The sequence below is a fragment of the Rhagoletis pomonella genome, unplaced genomic scaffold (assembly GCF_013731165.1).
Source record: "Rhagoletis pomonella isolate Grant_MI unplaced genomic scaffold, Rhpom_1.0 Rhpom_scaffold_00004, whole genome shotgun sequence".
NCBI lineage: Eukaryota > Metazoa > Arthropoda > Insecta > Diptera > Tephritidae > Rhagoletis > Rhagoletis pomonella.
The window spans coordinates 63,576,898-63,582,931 of record NW_023458558.1 but is presented as its reverse complement, the minus strand read 5'-3'; positions in this window follow the sequence as shown (position 1 = coordinate 63,582,931).

Genomic DNA, 6,034 nt, shown 5'->3' with positions numbered 1-6,034 from the left:
AGTAGAGCCAAGTCCTTCTCTACCTTGTTTTTCTATCGCAAAGAGGGTTTTCATCAGCTGCTGGTACAGTATAATTTCAGAGTTTGAGTGTTTCTGTCTTTTCGTAGAGTCAGCCTAGCCGCTGCGTTTTAATACGCTGCACTATGTCCATTTCGTTGTAAAGCTCACACAACTCGTTGTTTATCTTCTGCAGAGTCGCAGAAAAGCAGACGCCCGTCTGAAACTTCTTTTAATATCAAGCGAATCGGAGAGGTTTTTACCAATTCTGACGGAGCTTATATGGTAAAAAGATGGTGTTTCCAATATTTGGCGGGTTCGTCTTATTTGAGTATTTGAAATTCCAGTCGTCAGGCATGCGATCTCTATAAGAATAGATGCATGCACCTTATCAACTTCCCTCAGTTGTCAGCTCCATCAACTGTGTTAGTCTCCAACCACCTAACTGTTACACGTAAGTCGTCTTCAGCAGTGGTAGATGCCATAAAGCCGAATATATTATTTGCCTTGCCTTGTCCAGCGATTTCATGTATGGTGCCGATGTGCAACGAATTAAAATTCAGCATACCCACTGGCTTGGTGATGCCGTTCGATTGGACACCGACGCTACAGCTCTGAAAGTGTTCAACTCGGAACCCGCTGCTGGGAGGAGAGGAAGAGGGAGGCCCAAAGCAATTTTAAGATCAACTGGGGAAGGGTTTGGCTTCAATTGGTATTGGGACCGGACATTAAATGAACATGTCCTCATATCGTGATCCCTCGCACTTTATCCGTGGTTCTCATCGAAAGGAGAGGTCCCATCCGAGGCTTAATTTTACTTTTCATTGCAATTTTATGTTTTTTTTACGTGATGTGTCCCAAGCCCAGCGCCCAGCTCAATTCTGGGATTTCTTTCTCTCCCATAGCTCATATTTAAATGGGTATTCGGTTGCTCCACGTAAAAGTTTTTGAGTGTAAACGCTGATAAATGGTAATCGAAACCTTGACTTCAGCACCCGGAACCATCTTCCATCGAGAATTTCAAAACGGTATGTTCTTGTAGTCCTGGGACGATCATTTACAAACATACATATTTTACTAAAAACACAAAATGTGAACGAGGAAGTAAAAATTGTTGTCTTGTTACTCCTTTACGCTGATAAGAGATTTACCTGAAATTGGCCTATTTAAAATATCAGCCTTAAACTTTGACAGGTTAATAAGAAACTACACTTTAATAAAATTGTTTCCATATAAACTCACACCCGTATGTACATTAAGTTGGCGGAAAAATTTTCCTCCAATGAACCCTCCCCGAGGGTCCCGACTTGTAATGGATACCTACTCCGGTATGTTCTGTGCGTTGTCAGAGCGGTATCCAGCTAAGGCCAGGGAGAATCGCAGGAAGGTTCACTGCTCATCAATATCACAGCCCATCGCAATGCTCTTTGATCATGGTTCGGAAGTTTCCCTCAATCTAGGATGTTGGGCGGACCTATAGAGTGATAACGGACTCTATTTATATGGTGCCTCACTGACACCGGGTCGCCCTAGTGAGGAACGGTGACCTTATTATGGCATAGAGCACTACCATGTCGGACGGACTTTCACCCTTTTTTCACTCGCTAGGTCACTTTATGGGACCGTCTCGGTCTCGGACAGCCCGGCGCTGTTTCCTTATGGGTTTTCCCTTGGGCAGCGACCTTAAGAAACAGACAACAATGAACAACAGCAAACAAGGACCTCTTCCATGTGACATAAAAAAGGACAAACCTCGACCAGGCAGTCCGAGCCTCTCTACGAAAGAGGAGCTCCTTCTGTCAAGTCAGAAGACAACGAAGCCTGGTGACGGTACTTCGGTGCTAGATCAACCACCTTCCGCGGCTGTCAAGGGACGCCGAAATAGGAATGCATTTAAGGCGCTTCGGGAAAAGCGCTACCGGCGGGTTCTATATATCCTCGGTAGGATAGAGCGAATTAAGTCGGAGGGACCGCTCACCCGATGGACGCCGAGGGCAAAATTCGGTTCCAGGGGGTGGTGGATGAGTAACGGGCGTAAGAGACCACCCAAAGAAAGATGCTGGTAAGCGTAATCGATCAAAAGAATAGACCGAAAGAGCTTCAAAACGTGTGATAGCGTGTTCAGCGTACCGAGTTTGGTGGGGATTGATTAAGCGGCAACTGGGAAACAGCATTTCTTTATAAGTAGCGGTGCCTAACCCATTTCCCGAAAACTTCATAGCTGTCTTATTTTATGCCGAAATTCTCTTTCAGTTTCCAATTTTCAACAACATGGATCTGATATTTACAGAAATATTGTAGTTCTGGCATTTTTCGAAAATACCGCTTTATGGGAGGTGGGCGTGGTTACCGTTCGATTTCGCCAGTTTTCATTACCAACCTAACTTCGATGAAGGGCATCTTTATACCAGATTTCGATGAGATATCTCGATTTATGTTTGAGTTAACGTGTTCACGGACAGATGGACAGACGGACGGACTCATAGACATGGCTAACAATCGTTATGCGAAAAAAGTTTTAAAGTCCTTGTGCACGAATGCGCTCGGGTATAAAAAGTCATATGCCTAGTGTACATACCTACAAAAGTGTACATGTACATATGTATGTTTATTTGTTTATGTGCATGATTTCCTCTATCATAATAACCCCGCTTATTTTAGAGTGGACACTTTTATCCTATTAAATCCTCTAATGAGAAGGGTTAAAATTACTTTTACGCAAATGTACACACCACTGGCTGGGTAAATGACAATAATCATAGGCGAATCAGCTGGTAAAGAGAAAATAAATAAAAGAGTTAATTGGTAGAAGGAAAAATTTTCCACATTGTGCGTGAAACTAAAGCTGGACAAATGCCACGAACTGGACTGTAAGTTTTGAAAAAAATAAAAAAAAGGACACATACACTCGCGTTTAACTACACAAACGAACTTAATGCGATTGTAGACCTAAAATTACCCAATTGGAACGCCATCGGATATCTGATGCAAATCGCATGCATGGCAGTGATGATTTTTTCTTCGCTGGGAACTCCAAACACGTAAAAACTTGACTCGATCTCATTTAAAACTATTATTCTCAACACTTATTTCTTTAAAAAATATCATATTTTTGGTTCCAGTCTGTCATAATGCCAGACTTCTGCTCAAAGCGGCCTCAAAATCTTTGGTGCGGACAAGGTCATCTGTGAGCTATTTTCCAACAGGGCAGGTATGTACACATTCTGTTAAATCACAAAAATGAAGCTATTTAGGCATTCGGAGTTACATACAGTATCTGGGTTGGGGAGTGCTGAAAATTTTGTTGTATCTCTCTTTTCTTTTTCTTTTTTTGCAGCTTTCTTATCACTTTTTTCTACTCTGTGTAGAGAACGTTGGCCAGAAGTGATGTGATTAAAGGACAATGCGAACTAAAAAAAAAAACAACAAAGAACTATCAACATAACAAAAATCTGCTGTGCTACGTCAAAACAAGGTGTAAAATCAGAACTCCTCTTCTTATTTTTATCCATAAAACAGCAGTCACGATGCAATTTGGACTTTCTAACGTCTGCGTCTATATAAAGAGGCTTCTTGCAGGTAATCTTGGGAAGATACCAGGGTCGGAAATAAACATAATGTGTAACCCCTTAACTAAAAAGATCCGCATTGGTAGACAATTCCAAGTCCAAATCCCAGATCGCTAGGATTGAACAAACGGACTGCCTGTCCTTGATGCAGGTACGTACATTGACACGCTGACCATTACAGAATGGGGGTCAGAGCAGGTGCAGGTATTTATGGAGCTGGTACCAATCTCGCAATTCCCATAGACTGATGGCACACACTGCTCCAGTCTGAACCGCTTCAGTAATCTTCAGCTAGTAATCTTAGCCGGCATTAAATTAAACCTTCGATAGGGTTTGGAAGGAATTAAACCTTCAATAGTGTTTTCTAGTTATCTTTTCATATAGCCTCGCAGCAACCTGGGCCTCTCGAATCAAAACTAGTTAAAAACTGCTTTAAGAAGTTTTAAACTTCGGTATTCCTGATCTATTATTCAGGCAGGATGTGCGATTCATTCCCATTATCAAGATTACCCCTATCCGAGTACCCGAATAAAAATAACCCACTACCCGGGTACCCGAATAAATAAAACCTCCTACAGGGCTACCTGCATAAAAGTAACCCGCTACCTAGGCAACCGGATAAATATTACTCTCTAAGCATATATCGGGTTAAAGATAACCTGCTACTTAACTGCTTAAAACACGTTATAGGAGAGGCTGGTATGGTTAATACTTTCAATAACTTGCTTAATATACTAGGTTCTTGGCGCACTGACTTATAGAAAATTCTGAGTCTTGCTTTTTTTACTTAACAAAAATGTTCTATATAATATATACAAATAAGGCGCAGTATAATGTAACCCTATTGGCGCATATTCATAGTCATATTTAGTTCTCAGCTAAGTCGAAACTATCCTAAGTACAACTAAAGCTATTCATAGTCGCCTTTGTTTCGACTTTTCTGGCTAAGTACCAACTTAAAATTTAGTTTCGGCTGCAGCTGCAATTAAGTCGTAACTAGGAAGAAGTATTTTATTAAATTAAGAAAAAAAGACGAAATATGTAAAAATTAAGTTGGCAGAGCGTGCTTTTGATAATATTGAATGATCTCCAATTGAAATTTACAAAGAGCGATCCATTTGAATCGGAAGATGAAATTAAATGCGTATTACAATTCGAATAAGGCTACATCACAATTTTATAATTGGAATGATTTACATATATAAATGCTCAAATAATATGTCAATTTCAAGCTTGTTCTTTTAAAGCAAATTAGTGCATAACATTTAGATATGTGTTTGTATGTTTCACAGCATGCTTTCGATAAACATCGACTTCACATCATTGCGGTAGTTTTGGCTATTTCACACAATTAACAAGAAACTTATACCTTATTCTTTTGCATAAACATGCAATGAAAGTAAAAATTACATAAACGGATGATCAAACTTGACATTATTTAATAAAAATGTCATATTTCCAATATATCGTAAAGAAAAATCGATACATTTTCACACTCGTTTTGCAATATCGTAAAACTAAGTTAAATTTACTTAGTAGAAGTCTGAAATGCGACTATGAATAGAAGTGAATTTTAAGTTGATACTTAAATTTAAGTTGCAACTTTATTAGTTTCGACTTAGTGGCTGGACTATGAATACGCGCCATTGTGTTTAAAGCGCAGATAAATTTTATAATAATTATTGAGAAATTATATTATATATATTATTTTTGAGAAAATGGCGATGGTATAGCTTTTAAATATAAGAAAGTAACTGCCATTTCCCCAACTCACCGAGCAGATTTTCAACTAATAAAGCATATTAAATTTGTTTGCCTTTTTGTAAACAGTGGTATTGTGTAGCGCAAACATGCAATTAAAAAATTTTCCCTACGTTATATATACGTGCATTCGGCAGCAAATACCCTGCTACATACTAACTCAAACGTTCCCCAGCATATTCATATGCGACTATATAAACCCACACATACATGTATATAAAACAAGGCAGCAATACATCTGTACATATATGAATTCATTTGATATACCACAGACGTACATACTCCTATGCTAGCAGACAAATTGTTGAGAAAAATGCGCAATTTAAATGCATAACACACAGAGGACATGCCTAATGCCAATAATAGAAAAGGAAAATCCTATCACAAATCCTGTCAGCCATGCTGGGGTAAGAGCAATATATACATGTATGTAGAAAGGTGAAGCTAAAGACACGAAGTCTGTATGTCCGAGGTATGTATACATTACGAATATTTTTAAGGTCCCAAAAATCCCGAGATTCATGGCAAATAATCCCGGGATTTTCTGGATTTGTAATTTGCACGGATGGCCATAATAGAAAATCCTTTTCTGGACCAGAATTGCCTATATTTCTTTTTTTATTTAATAATTGATAGTAATAGTAATAGTAGATAGTAATAGTGATAGTAAATTTTAAACACAAATATAAATATATTCGGAAACCATG